Below are 16,068 nucleotides of genomic sequence, written 5' to 3' on the forward strand. Positions count from 1 at the left end.
TCTGGTATGACCAGTTATGATTCCATAAGACTTCCTTTATCAATAATTACCATAATATGGAATGTAACTAGAAGGTTTTTGTTTTTGTTTTTAACAAAGGCACAAACAACCAAATCATATAGTAACCATAGCAATTAGCTACATGCCTTAGATGTGTGCACAGTGAGTTGAAGCCTTTATTCAAAGATTGATTATACATTGCTGCCAGTTTGTAGGAACATTACATGTCTTTAAGCCAAAGCACTTGTTCTTAGCCTAGGTTGTTTAATATTTTTCTAAGTGATTTGGATGATGCAATATGGTTTGCACATTCATTAAGTTTGCAGATGGCATAAAGCAGGAGAATGAGAAAGATGACTGGTACTTTAAGGATAGGATTAGAATTAAAAATTACAGGGCCGCTAGGTGGTACAATGGATAGAGCACTAGCCCTGAAGTCAGGAGAACCTAATTTCAAATCTGGCCTCAGATACTTAACACTGCCTAGCTATGTGACCATGGGCAAGTCACTTAACCCCAATTGCCTTAGCACAAAAAAAAAAGAAAGAAAGAAAAAAAGAAAGAAAAAGAAAGAAAAATTATATTAGTAATTTGAGAACTTGAAAAGATATTTGGAGAATAAGTCATGTAAGAAGAAAAAACAAAGATGGGGAAATGATTGGTCATATAGAAGTACATTATAAGAACTCTGAGATCAGTGCATTACAGACTGAACATAATTAGTGTAGCATAGTTGCTAAAGGGGGTAAGTTTACATAATAGTAAGTTTATAATTATACAATGTGTATAAGAAGGGAATTATGCCATAATCCTCTCATTATGGTAAGCATTTATCAGTTCCTTATAAGAGTCCAGTTCTGAGCCCCACAATTTAAGAGGATTGGATTCAAAAGAAAGCTATGTGGGTAATTAAAGATCTGGGTGATTAAACCTATAGGCCAAAGTTGAAAGAAGAAAATTCATAGGGCCCAGAAAGGGAAAAGTTGAGAGAAACCTTAATTACCATTTTAAAGTCTCTAAAGGGCTATTCTGCATAGTTAGTGACCAGATGTTCTGAGAGGAAATAGAAACTTAATAATCTCTAAGGCTCCTTCCATTCTAAAATTCATTCTGAGCCATTGATTGTTTAAAATATACAAAACAAAAAATTTCCTATCAATTGAGCTTGCTAAATAAAGGAATGGACACTCCCTATTCAGCCTTAAGAAGAATTCTGTTATGTGTGTGTGTGTTTGTGTGTGTGTTTTCCTGAGGCGATTAAGCTGTATATATTCTAACCTATAGGGAAAGGAAGATGAAATGACCTCAACAATCTTAACATATAATGATTTCCTTGGATGTATATAAAAATAAGCATTTGCCTAATAGCTAAAAGAAATTAGACATGTCAAAAGAATTAAGATCACAGATCAAAATCAGATTGTGAGCTTAAAGGAATATAATGTTCTCTGCTTTTCTTTTCATTTAGAACTCATGGGAGCTTCTGTTTTTGTGAGGAATAGTTTCTGTCATCTGGTGCTTGTCTTTTCTTAAGAATAGACAGAGACAACAATTGAGTGGGAAATGGGAATGACCAAAAAAGGAATGAGGTGAACCTTATAGATGTTAACAAGCTAATACAAATTTATCTAGCTAAATAAAATTTGGTAATTGAATAACTTTGTAAGTGATTTAATTATGTATGGGAACATATGTCTATGGTGGTATCTATACTTAGGCATTCTAATTCACTATAGTTAGTTAATGTAAAACAGAAACATTATAGCACTCCTTTAGAAAGCAGTAGTGAATTGGAATGACTACATATTGCAATTGTGTCTGTATGACTGTATTTTCATAGGTATAACGTACATTTTATATGAACTTCTAGAGATAAGTTAACATGATTTAAAAAAAAGTTTTATTGATTAAAAAAAAATCAGTCACCTCCCAATATCCCTCTTTCCCATCCCATAGAAACTTTCTCTTTTGTAATAACAGGATATATTTAAACAAAGCAAATCAGTGCCTTGCCCCTTTTTGACAGTACATGCCTCAATCTGTATCTATAATCTATCACTTTTCTTCTGAGAGGCAAGAGAAAAGTCTTACATCAGTCCTCCTGAATCAATATTATACCATGACTTTTTGACTAATCCTGTTGAGTTTGGCCTATGTTATTTGTCATTTGATTAAATTGATTCTTTGATGTTTATTTGATGCATTCAATTTCTAATTTTAATTTTTTGTGGATACCACACAATGATACAAGTAAAAATATACTTCTCATATACTTTCATAAAACTGAAATGCATGGGTTTTGTTCTATGTAATGATGTAACAAATGTTAAGACAAACTATGGTATGCATAACTTTTTTTTAAAGTGTTTATATATGAAAACTAGATGACAAATTCAGTTTTTAATATCTAAATGCCAAGTGTACTGCAACTGATTTTTTTTCCAAAAGATTGCAAAATTTTAAATTCTGGGAAGAAATATAATAGGTTTTTGGGAGATAACTTAGCATCCTTGGATTTTTATTTCTGATGCACAAGCATTCCCTTTCATCTCTAAGAGCAAGTTGGACTATTGAGATCTTTGAGCAAACTTGAGTCATGTGCCTAGGTGTTTTTAAAACCACACACACACACACACACACACACACACACACACACACACACACACACACACATACACACTGCAAGATTCAAACTGATAGAAAGGAGGAGGGACTGCAAAAATTGAGTGGCAACAGTAACTGCTGAGCTATGGGACTTTAATAAGCTAAAGAGATTTCTGTATAGAGGTAACATGTCAAAGGAGAAACTACAAATAAAAAAATGAAAGAAGGATTGAGCTTCAGCAGAGAAGGAAAAGAATGAGGGAGGTCATTGAAGACTGATGCTGTTGGTTATAATCACTTCTTAAAGGATTACAAGAAATTTCCCAAATAGGGCTACTTTCTCTTACTTTCCCTTCTTACCCCTTTGCAATTATACTATAACCACTTTTCTTGCCTAAACATTTTCTATATCCTGATTTCATAACAAAAAAAAAGAGGACAGCGATTACCTAGAACTATACAAAACTTGGGACAAAAAAAAAACAAATTATATACGAGCAAGTTCTTTAATCAATTTGAGAACAATAAAGTGCTTTCATAATTGGTTAAAGACAATTGGTGTCACACAGAAAATATCTTTTTTTTTTTTTTTTTTTTTTTTTTTTTTTTTTTTTTTTTTTTTAGCAAAAAGAATCAGTCATCTCTTGGGTCCATTGTATAAAACAGCATGCCAGTTTGGAATCGGTGTCTTAGAGTAGGCCAGTCTAGGAATGTCTCAGGAAGAAGAGAGAATTTTTCCCTTTGATGTCCCACACTGGTGACTATATAAGCTGAGAAGTAAAGTCAGAAGTCTTCCTGGTAACTGGAGTCAGTAGCAGTGGCTACTGGAAATGATAATGGCCTGTGACAGAGGAAGCCCTTGCACATAGATGTGGAAAGACTAAGGGATCGTGTCAGGTTCAGAGGGAAATTCTCTCATGGTAGAGATAACTAACTATGGGATTCGAGGAAGCCTTTGTTTGATCCCTCAAGTCCAGGAAAAAGCTGCACCAAAGAGGAATTTCATTATTACTCCTCAAAGAGAGAAATGAACTCTCTGTCAGCACTTATATAGTAGACCTTTGCCACATGTGGCTCCTATTCTTGTGCCTCACTATCTTCCTGTTTGAACCTTGAACCCATTCTCCCCAGGAACCGTGGGGATAATGAAAGGAATTGTTTTGTATCAAATGTTCTTACTATTCCACTTTAGTAAATGCCCTTTTCTAAAAGATAATTGGGGCTACTGCCTGATAATCAATTAGAAACACACTGGTAGGGGCTCATGAATGATAGTACTAGAAATCTAGCCCTTTAAAGTTACTCCTAAAACACTAGGTATTAGGAAGCTGCTCTCTAGGGACCTAGTCCCCAATGTGAGTTGGAATTGGATAAATAGGCCAATTAATGTAATTACAAGGTGTTAAATATAAGGGCTGATGAAGTTTAAAATGTGTGAACAAGATGGCTTATGCTCTGTGATCTCTTTACAAGGTGTGAATTCCTCTTGAGTTGGGTCAAGAATTGGCTAACCAAACAAGCCAAGCACAACCCTGGGAGTTTATATAGTAGAGGAATTTCTCCATTGCAAGAATTTAGGAGGGACATATTCAGGTGGTAGAAGACTCCAGATGTACAAGTGCCATGTATATATGAATGATCACAGAGGGAATGTTTTATCTCCTTCATAACACCACTGTGTTATTGGAAAGACCAGACCATTCAGAAACAATGTATCCAATCAGAAGCAAAGAAGGACACTGAGGAAAAACATAGACATAGGTATAGAAAGACAGACACTTGAGGGAAACATAGTTTTAATGAATGTAATCCCTTTTATCAGAGAGAAAGGCTCTTAGAGAGTCAAGAAAAGATTTCCACTAAATTGTGAGTTTATCCTTTGGCCATACCTGCTCTCCATGGTTAGGGTCCATTGTTCCAGTGACTTTTGTGTATTTGTAGAAGAGTGGGTTTTTCACAAGATATTTTGTACTCATTATTCTTACTGTACTGTAATCTTGGTGAATACTCTTTTCTAAAAAGTGCCAGTTAATGTGTGACTGAATGGTATTAATGGTGGGATATGTTGAGTAATAGATTTAGAAACTCTAGCCTCTGAGGTCATCCCCTGATGCTGAGGGGAGACCGTGTCAGGCATCCTCAGGAACCCCAGCCCTGCTTTTGCTGGTGGGGTTGGAGAAGTGAGCAATGACACAGGAAGTGCTACCCTAAATTATTGGACATCAACTGTCCCCCAAAGAAAGTGTCTAGATTTAGAGACACTACTGCCATCAAAAACACTTAACATTTCTTTAGCTTTAAAGGATTTGATTAGGAAGCACATTCTAAGAGGTGCAATGGTTCAAAGAGCATTGGCTCCGGAATTAGGGGACACTTGGAGGTTTCCTGTCTAAGTGACCTTTGAGGAGAGACTTAAGCTTTACTGGGCCTCAATTTTCTCATCTTTCAGATCAAATGAGAGTAAATGACCTCTAGATTTATGATCCTTATTGAAAACACACACACACACACACACACACACACACACACACACACACACACACACACACACACATGATCTTCATTCTCCAGAACAGTCCTGTCAAGTTGCCACTACAAATAATATTGTCTTTTACTCATGGAAACAGGTTTTGAGAAGTTAAAAGATTTATCTATGCTCATATAACTATTACCTTAAATACCTGGATGTAAATCTGAAATAAACAAAAAGTTTATACTTTAAGTGATAAGATGAATAAAACAAGAAAAAGGAACCTTGTTACTCACCGAATAAAAGAAATTTGAATAACACTTCAAAATTATAGTTAAAAAGAGTTAATAATTCCTCAAAAATGTGGTACTTTATTACCACGCAGGAGGCAAAATTATGGAAAGTTAATTTTTAAAACCCCACAGTGAACTAGGCATTATTTACCTCTTTCCAGACAGGAATCACATGTATCAATTTGGAAGTTCCAAAGAAGTTGAATAAACCCTTCCTTTTTTCTGGTCTCGTATTTTTTGGGGAAAATTATATATTAAATTATATACCAGAAAAACTATGAGACATTAATAGAGATGTGAAAATGTAGAATAATTTCTTAGAAAAAGGAAGCCTGTTTAACTCCACTTATTTCCTGCAAGTGCCTTATTAAATATAATTATTTGCTTTCTGTGAAAATCTTGACTATATCCTACCATATTGTTTCAGGGATTCCCCTGACCTTTTTGAGAATAGATAATTCTACTTTTTGTCACCCTGCAAGTGCTAGAAATTTTCTTTATCATTCTGTACAGATAGACAATGTTTGTTAATATAAATATATCAATTGTCGAACCTCTTATTGTCTTTACAAAATGATTTCAAAATTTAAGGACTGAATTACATTTATATTAGACTCTAGAAATAGATTAAATATAAAAATGTTAAAATGTCCATAAAAGACAAATGTATAAGAAATTCATTCATTAATATTTGTTTCAAAATTTTAAATAATTATTTAATTTTTTTCTGTTGTCCAGTATATTGAACCTGAAATTTAAAGAGATAGTAATGAGAAAAATGCTGCCAACTTGTATGATAAAACAGATTCAGGCAACATTGCTTCAAAGTAGTTTCCTTTAGTTTTTCTCATGTTTGGACTTTTAATTCCAACCATCCTCTTCATATGGACTTGCTCAGATAAGCAAACATATTACATATTTAACCCTTTACTTTTTAAAATCCAGCCCCAATAAGGTATAAATCTTCATTTTGTAATAATTATCTATGGAGCTAAAATAAACCTCCCTAAAATCCAGTTTATAGCAATCATACAATATATGTATATGTGCATACAATATATGCACACACCTAAATGTGTGTGTATACATATATATATATATATGCATGTATATAGACACTCACATATGCTAACATGCTATTCCACATTTAATACACTAGTTTAATGCTAACCTTGAAATAAGTTTTGAAATTAATTGTATAAGCATCATGGGCTTTTTGTTGTGGTCATCTTAGTTGTATTCTACATGTTGTTTAAGGGTTTTCTTTCTATTTCATTTAAAAAAAAAAGCCATCTAATTTTTACTGACAGAAAAGTCTAGGATTTTTTTTTATTAAGAAAAGCTATCTATTCAATATGTCTTAGTAATAGGAAAATATATTTCTATTTGTGACCATGCATTTATTTACAATTGAATAAATAAAAGAAAATTTCAACACCAACCAAAGTTAGAATTTAGTCCATTTCTGAGGTGAAAACCAAAGACTAGATCTATCCCTAGGATGATGTACCCAGGTGATAATTGATACTTGAGTCTCATTATGAAGATTAATTCTTAAAATTATTTTTAGAAAATAGAAATGTAATGCAATTTTATAATTTGCTAAAACATTGAAATATTTAATTTTACGTGCAATATAGTCTCTTAATTATTCCACAAAACATTTTTAAAAGCCAAATTAGCATTTTCTAGAATGACATTGGTTAGCTAGCACTGTTGTTGCTTTGCAATGCTCCGTGATTTTCAGTATTGTCACTATATTTTCTTGCACAATAGTGGTGTAGAATTTAATGTGGTTTCCAATTGTGTAGGCAGCTAACACCTGGCTTACCGAGACTAACCAAAAAGAAGAACTTGGTACAGTAGATTGTTTAATGCACGGAACTTGTGCTGTAGTTACAGTGTTAAGAAGTCCTTGTTATTATGAATGTGCATTATGAGTATATTGTACACAGTCCTGGTATGCAAATGTGTAGCATTCAGAGAAGTGAAATAATTCTGTGTTATTATTATCTTTGTAAATTACATCTTAAGAGTTTTTGAGGACTTTATGATAGCAGTTTTCTATAGTCACAGTCATACAGTGTGTGCAGCACAAAGTGTTTTCTTTCATTATTAACAATAACTGAGCCAATGAAAATGCTTTTAAATATACACCAGGCAAGCAGTTATGCAGCTCTTCCTTCTTACCATCCACAAACCATCTTTTAGCATCTTATAAGACAGCATATAAAACAGCTTTGTAAACATCTGCTTTTCATTGTTAATTGTCAGGAAAAACTAGAGATTTAAATGCTTCTTTTGTAACCCTCCTTAATCCTGTCAAGAAGAATTGTTGTATATGTTTATCTCTCCTCCCTCATAGAGTCCCTTTAGACTCTCTTTTGGGGGTCACTTTGTTATAATCTTCATTTATTTTCTAAAATTCTTTCAATATTTTAGATGTATTTGGTGGATACTGTATGTGATAGGCTGTGTAGCAGCTCACAGAATATATAAGGAAAGTGGTTGTATACTTGCATACCTTTTAAAAGGTATATAATAAATGTGTAGATGTCATTTTGATATGTCTTTCTGAAATCTACTCAGTGTTTTTTCTTTATCATGCTCCATGGATAATAGACAAAATGGACAATTTCATGAAAAGTGCAAGAGAAGAAACTGGTATTTGGTAGCCCAAATCAGATTAATGTAGTTATATGTCTTTTGCTATTATTATACTTACAGAAATATATCCTTTCTTTTCATAAGCATTTTCTCTTCCTATTTTTGAACCATTCATATCAACTGAATATCTCTGGCAGTGATATACTAAGAGGGATCTTATTATAATATGCATGCAAAAACATTCTATTGCTTTTTCTACTTAAAAAAAAGTTTGTTTCCCTATCATTATCTGAAATTTGCTATGTAAAATGTGCAGTGGAGAAAGAACATTCATAATTTGCTGATTAAAAAGTAGATAATTGTTCATATTTTTTTGTCAACCAAGAATAAATAAATAATGTAATTTAGAATGCTAACAGATCTGGATCATTGGTCATTAAAAATTTCTCAACAGAAAGTCATAAGCACTTATTAAAATGCTGTCTTTCAGTGCAACTTAACATGTGTGTATTTTTTTTAAAGAGCATTTTGCTTTCATTAGTTTCTAAACTCATAGAAATATGAAACTTACTATGGATATATATATATGCATATATATATATATACACACACACACACACACACACACACACACACACACACACATGTATTTTTTTGCTTTCCAGTTTTTACTTTTCAAAGTTGTATTGAAGTGATACAGAACTAGGCCTTATCACTGCATGTAAAATTAATTGAAATGACATATTGTTGCAGTTTCTATGACAACCATATCATGATGCTGATGCTCTCAAAAATTTATAAACTACAATCTGAAATATGCTAATTCTAGTGAACAGAGTTAACACTTATTTGCTTAATATTCAGTTTAGAACTAAACTTCATCCTCTCTTTAGAAGAAGGTTGATAATATATGATAAAGAGGTTTTTCATTTTTATCTTGGGTCTGGTTTTAAATATGTTTCCTAGAATATTGCCATTCTATGCTTTAAGTGCTATGTATTTAGGTGGAAAATTCATTATTATGACCCCAAAAAGGACATAAATCAACATCAGGATTATTAGACTTCTGAATATCCCCTTTGGCCTTAATACAAATGCTCAAATAGTTATGATTATAATTTTAGATGAAACATTTATACATGATATAAAGTACCTACATAAAATCTGACAAAAATTCAGTAAATACCCCAAAGATTTACTTACATAATGCCAAAATTATGGCTATTTGGGAACATTAGGTGATTGACTGGTATTTGTAGTTTTCTTCTTTATATAGATATATTGCATAAGTTTTATAGATACCCCATGTGAAAAAAGAAGATAGAAATTATAGCAAGGTCTAGAATTATTATGTATACATAAACATGCACACTCACATATCTACACATGTGTATATGGAGGTGTTTAAAATATTATGATTTAGAGAGTTATTTGGAAGCACTCTAGAAATGATATACTTGTAAAATATGTAAAAAGATGCATTTTGAAACATTTTTAAAAGAATCATGGAGCCTCACTGCAACAAAAACAAAGATTTTTTTTAGATATAATATTTGATTAGAGAACAAATTGTACTTTTGTTTTAAATATGCAGTTTATTTTTTTCTTAAAATAGATTTGGTGAAAACTTGAAACAAAAAACTGAAGTAAAATGGTATGCTAAGTAAGTTGAAATAAGTAAGTTTTCATTATCTTGAATGTTGTATAATTTTTCTGTAGAATTTTTACTACAAAATCAGTCATTAATATACATGCAGGTGGCTTTTGACCACATTTATTATAAAATCTTGTTTATTTAAGACATTTTCAAATTTTGGAATTTGATTAGCTTTTATTTATTTACAAATAATATAGACTCAAAATAAATATACAAAATAGGGGCATGTAACTCATTAAACAAATAAAAAAAATATATAGTCTCATTTTAATGTTCAAGTACAGATATCCCTTCAGTTTTGAAAATTTAGAAATGCCCTTTTCAGTTTTCAAATAAAGATTCTTTAGCAATCCCAAATTTCAAAGGAGATATTTTAAGGAAATTTATTATTAAAGACCTTTATGTGAAGGTTAAGAATGAAAAGCAAATATTAAGTTATAGTTTTAAATCTTTTTTAGCGTAAAGTATCCTAGAGATATTATTGCCTTTTTGTTGTAAATTTATTATCAAATAGTTCAATTGTTTCTTTGTTTGCTTTATGTTAGAATAGAAATGGATCTATATTTGTAATGTCAGTGCTACCTTTAAAACACTTGAGTTATGTTTTATGTGTTGGTGAAATAATAATTTCATTGAATTATAAAGACAGATTTGGGTCGATAAGTTTTCTTCCATGACTGACTGAGAAAGGCAAAGATGAAGAAACATGAATGCTTTCTAAATGTTATTTGGTGGTGAAAAGGTAACATGACTACCCAGGAGAATGTCATAGCATCTGCCATATTGCTGGGAACTTTAATCCTAGTGAATGAACTTCATTGACCTTATTGAATTACTTTATAACTCCTCATCAGCTTTTTTCTTTCTGCAGTCTTTGTGGTACCTATGCTTACTGTATCTTTGAAAACAACTAGATTATGTTTAGATAGGGAGGAAAATTCCCAAGCAAGATAGAGTATGCTTGGAAAATGATTAGAAATTTTGCTTTTTATCTGGTTATTTCATTGACACATTTTGACAACCTTGGTATAAGACACAATACTAGAATCTTTTTTCTCCCTTATGGCATCTCATGGATCTTCAGACTATATATATTCCTCCCTATCCTTAAATTTAGATGATATTTTGTTTTGGGTAGACAGGAAAAAAAAACAACTGGGACTTCGCTGCTTGGTTTTTCTTTGCTGCTTTTATATTATTTTAATTTTCATAATTTAAAATCCTGTGTATTATAAAGCAAGATTATTGACTGTATGTAGTGAAAATCTTAAGGAAACCTATAAGATCACAAAATTGGATCATTACTGCTCATTTCCAAATATGTTTCATTTTTGAAGTCATTGGCCTCCTATATTTAATTTCTCTCCAAAATGAAGTTTTCTACCCAATTTTGGCTTGTGTTGCTTGTGTTAGACTCCTTATATCTATTCCCTCCCATTTTAAATGTGTTGAAAACTCAGGGAGTGATTGCATTACACAGGCAGGTGAGCCAAGGTATCTCTCAGATAGACTCTCCAAGCATCTAGTTTTCCACCATGAGGTTGGCCCACCCCACTGTGACTAAGAAATGAGATGTTTTGAGGGCTATTACACACTTAAGGTTTTCATAGTGGATTAGAATAACATTACTTAGCACAGGTGTTTCTATAATTGGGATTCCCTTGGAAAATTCAGTATTCAATAACACTCAGCTTTCCACATGAGTGGAATAGCGATCCGCTGTTAATTTGCTAGGCTGTGGTATGAAACATGGGAATGGGGTCTAGCTTGGGGCCTGTTGCTTCTCTTCTTTGAACAGACATTTCCTGTTGTCCATTACTACTGAGGTTTCCCCGCACCCTCCTGAACATTAATGTAGCAAAGTGGCTTCGACTGGGATCAGCCTGGACTGGCTGAAGCCCTTACATGTCATTATAGCAATTCCTGAGTCTTTTTTTCACCGTTAAAGCTATTTTTCTTCTTTTGTATGTAAAGCTCCATATTTAAACAGTCTCCTTGTCAAAGCACCTGAATGGCTCCCAAAGAGACAACCGGAGGGCCAACTCTGTGCTAAAGGATAAATGCACATGTATGTGTGTATTTATATATATCAGGAAGATAAATTTGCGTATATGTACATGGCTACGTCTGTGTGTGTCAAGAAGGGAAGTGAGGAAGAGCAGAGTGGGGGTGGGGTCTGCAAGAATCTTGAAAGGGGCTCTCAGAGCTGGTGTCCCAGAATGAAAAAGAGGATTATTATAGGATTCAGCTATGGAGAGTCTCAGACCTGCCATCCCTTTCTTTGTGTGTGAAGCTAGAGAGAAAGGAGGGCCCAACAGCTAAATTAAGCTAGGACCTGACAGTAATGGACAAAAATAATGACGGTAACAACAATACAGCAAAGACCACGGTATTCCTTGAGAAGTGTTTGGCATCTAGAAAAAGATTTTCTTGAGAAAAATGGGAGGAGGAATGACCCCGAAGTGCTCAGAGCAGAGCAGTAGCTGACCTCTGTGACTGCTGGAGACCCACATCCCTTTCCCTCACAGCCACTGGGCCTCGAGTAACTGTCCCAGGTCAAATGCTTCAGATGTGAACTTGGCACCCAGCCTAAGGCAATCCCTCTGGTGCCAAGGGAGAGAGAAGCCTTGGTGAGGGTCACTGTGCAGAATAAGCGGGAGCCCCCACGCCAGCTATGCTCCCTCTGGGGAAGTTTCCTTTCGGAAGTTCGAGGCTGCAGGGAACCTCGGAGAGTTTCATTTTCTCCTATTTTCTAAACGTTTGCTTTTGCTGGGGTTTTCCTTTTGCATGTCCGTTCCCATCCATTCCCCGGCCGGCTTCCTGCAGGCTGCGGCGCCCTCCCACCCAAGGCAAGCTCCGCGCGACCCCATGCTCCCTCGTCTCCCTGTCCTTATCCTCCCCTTCTCCGGCCAGCCCGGTCCTCCAGCGGGAAGCCGAACAGCTGGAGAGCCAGAATGAGTCCCTGCTCAGCAGAGCGCACACGCCTGCTGCTGCCTGGTCTCCAGGCGCAGTCTTAGTCTTGACCTCAAGGTGGCGTCTTAAGCACGTAAACAAAGCTGTGCAGCATCGGGGATACGGAGAGGCTTTGTAGTTTACCTGATGACAATAGCAGGGCTTTCTTTCTGAGCCAGCTCCAGAGCACTAAGAACTGACTATTAAAGACTCAAGTTGTACAACTGTGTGTGTGTGTGTGTGTGTGTGTGTGTGTGTGTGTGTGTGTGTGTGTGTGTGTGTGTGTTTGGGGGGGTAGAAGGGGAAGAAGGGATGAAAGCGAGCTGGCTCCTGGGGCACATTCCCTGAGAGCTCAGAGCCCCCCGTGGAAAGGTGGGGGGAACGGGGGGGGAAGGGAGAGGAAATCTGTCTGCACTCCTGAGGGAGGCTGAGAATCCCGACGCAAAAGAGAGCTGTAGACGGAGATCCGCTACACTTAGTGTCTTTCAGTGACACCTCACTGAGTACAATACTCTGCACCCCGAAGAACACCTTCTGCCCCGAGGCGGAGAGGGGTAGGGTGGAGAGGTCGGTGGTGGGGAACAGGGACCCAGATAAAGGTGCGACAGGCATGTAGTGAGTGCTCTTACCTCGGAGACGGAAGGGCTGGGCTGCCGGGCTGGGATCTCCTCGCAGGCATCCTCCATCCCAGCTGTCTCTCCCGCAGGAGCGTTCCTGACCAACAATCGCTTTCTTCTGACTAACTTGGATCAGGGCTCGAGTTGCTTCTTCTTCTTCTTCTTCTTCTTCTTCTTCCCCCCACCCCTCCCTTTCCCTTTCCTTCCAGACATTCCCCAAACTCAGCCCAGGACAAATCCAGAAGTCGGTATAGTACAGAGCTTCCATTCAATCGTGGAAAAAAAAAAATCCTTTAGAGTTTCTCTTAGCCAAATGGAACAAATAGCAGGTTACAGGGACCTGGAGCCGGGCTGGGGTGGAGGGTGGCCCACATGAGGTTGGCTCGGGGCGGCGGTGGGCAGGGAGAGAAGCGGGGCTTTTTGCAGCTCTTGGAGCAGGTAAGGTTGGCCATGCTATCCACTGCACTTGTGCAGATCTGCAGGAATCGGTATGAGTGGAGGGCGATCCTCAGCTCCTTGTAGGGGGTGGAGTAGGGGAGAGTAGGGTGGGGGAGAAGTGGACCCTGGAAGGGATCCACTGGCACAGGACTTCTTCGGCAGGTTTGGCCCGGTTCACTCGCCTGCTTCTGAATCCAGCAGGGTGGCAAACAGACTCGTTTTCCCCCGACTTCCCCGCTCCTCTTTAAACTGAAAAGCGGGGAAGACCCCTCCAGAAATCAGTTTTCCTCCTTCTCACTTTCCCTAGGAGATAAGTAGAAGGATTAAATAAATAAAACTTTATTTGACCACGGAGTTTACATACAGACCCTGGGACTCCTTCGGTCTTTGGCCTTATTCTAATTCCACAGCGGTAATTACCCTTCGTTTCTTTAAGTGCAATAGATTTATTGCCTGAGAGACTATGCACAGTTTGATTGAATTATTCATTTTTTTTTCTTTGGTGTAGACTGCATCTGGGGACTCTGATGTGACGTGTAGATTTTTTTTTCAGGAACAAAGGGAATGTGGAAATGAAAGAGAGAGGGAGAGAGAGGCTGGCAGATGTAATGAGACGCGGTGAAGGTGTACGCAGCCTGGCACTCCCACTCCTCTCTGCTCCGCTCATTGCAGCCCAGGGTGACTCGCAGGCTAACACAAACAGCTTTTCTCCCGCAGCCTGCCCTCTGGCACTGTAAGTACAACAGTCTTCTCTTATCAGCATGCAGATTGCAGCCACTCACTGCGTTAGCTCGGGGTTGCACTTGAAAAACGCGGCGAGCGCCGTTACAAAATGAACTTTCCCAGACGGGGAGAGCATGCCCGCCAAACTTGGGTTTGATTTCTTTATTTTGCCCCGGGGGGGGGGAAAGTTGATGCTTTGGGGTCACTTCCCTTCCACTCACCCCAACTCCTCTTTGTGTTGTTGCTGCTGCCGCCGCTTTCTCTCCCTATCCGTGTGATGGGCAGATTTAAATGAAATTAAATGTCTCCCTCCCCCTTCCCCCCCCAATCCATTTCCGCTCAAGGGACAATAGCTCGTCCCTTGGCAAATGTCCCCTTCAGGAATGCGGGCTATTCTTCTCAGTTTGGTTTGGTTTTGGTTTTTTGTTCTTGAAACACAATCGCGCGCTCTTGGAGGCACTCACTGAGGCTAGAGTTATTTGGGGAACTCGACTTATTTCACCCTCCCCAGCCCCGTGAGAGGGTATTCGGAGCAAAGTGCGCAAGCAAATCGATGGCGTTTATTGGTTTGTCGTTGCTGTGAACGGTCCCCAAAACTTTTCAGCGGATCGGCTGGAAAGTTTCTCACTCTCTCCCTTTGAACTTTCACACCCATCTCACCGATTCTTCGTTTCGGCCGCAGTCCTCCCTCCCCCTCCCCTGCCGTGGTTCGGAAGAAATGACATTTGTATCTGTTCTATTTGTAACAGTAGTTATAAAATTCTTTCCGCGGAAAGTTAGCGACAGAGTAGCGAGATCTTTCAGAAGAAGTCGCGGATGGCTCTTAATTGGCTGCTGGTGTAAGTAGAATCCCACAACAATGACATGACCCGGGGGAAATCTGGACTTGGGGTGGGGGGCGGTGTGAGGGCCTTCGATGGTCATTTCTTAAAGAGAACCGTGCTCTTCCCAGCCAAACCTGGGGCCGAGGGTGTCTTCTCCGGGACCTTTTTACCGCCTTCCTTTTTTTGCTCTCGCTGCTCTTCCGGAGGAGGTGCGAAGCAAAAACTTCCCAGCTAGCCCGGGTTGCTCCTGGCCAAACTGTAGGTTTGGCCTTTGGGGTGGGGGCGACTGTCAGCGCGTAGCACTCGGGAGCGCTGGCGAGCAGGTAAAGTGCCCTCCCTGGGCCCATTGCGGCCCGGCATTCCTGAGGAGGAGAGCGGGAGGGAGAGGGGGCGGGGGAGAGGGAGGAAACTGAATCTGAGGAGCTTCGGTCCAGCAGCATCCCCGGGGGGTGAAGGGTGGGCTTTCGCCATGCTCCTTCTCTCCTTCAGAAGCGGGCTTCTTATTTCTCCTCGGCACACTCTCCCTAACAGAAACCAGGGGCAGGTGCCCCTAACTGCACCCATCCCCAAGGAGATGGGGCTCACCTCCTTTGCACTCCATTCCCATTTTGAGCGGCTAGAGAGACCCGCTTTCTTTACTCACTAGGACAGATTTCGTAGTTCATCTGGGGGCTGAAGGACGAAGCCCGGAAAGGTGCCACTCTGCTCCGAGGCGAGGGCCGCCAGTGCCCGTTCCTCCCCACAGCCTAAGTGGACTTTGTAACTTCTCCCGTTCCTCTCCCCCTTCCGCCAGTCTCCGAGGGACAAATCCAGTTCTCCTCCCGCTCGAGAGCCGACTTGCGGCAAACGTGCTGACTCGGAAGCCAGAACCCTCTCAGCACCT

The 16,068-nt window shown here is 38.2% G+C and overlaps 1 protein-coding gene across 9 annotated transcripts in view; it reads left to right on the plus strand.

Annotated features, from left to right (window-relative positions):
• The window catches only part of SOX6 (SRY-box transcription factor 6), a 701,644-nt gene that overhangs the window by 45,964 nt on the left and 639,612 nt on the right, over positions 1-16,068 (plus strand). For 3 of the 9 annotated variants that reach the window (XM_074275200.1, XM_074275216.1, XM_074275219.1), the window contains exon 1: positions 14,784-15,200. The gene's annotated coding sequence lies outside the window, so the exon portion shown is untranslated. Of the gene's footprint in view, positions 1-13,046; positions 13,151-13,833; positions 14,372-14,783; positions 15,201-16,068 lie in introns of those variants that run through there. The other 6 variants (XM_074275188.1, XM_074275205.1, XM_074275215.1 and 3 more) reach the window with 4 other exon arrangements.

This window comes from Sminthopsis crassicaudata, chromosome 6, assembly GCF_048593235.1.
Source record: "Sminthopsis crassicaudata isolate SCR6 chromosome 6, ASM4859323v1, whole genome shotgun sequence".
NCBI classification, from domain to species: Eukaryota; Metazoa; Chordata; class Mammalia; order Dasyuromorphia; family Dasyuridae; genus Sminthopsis; species Sminthopsis crassicaudata.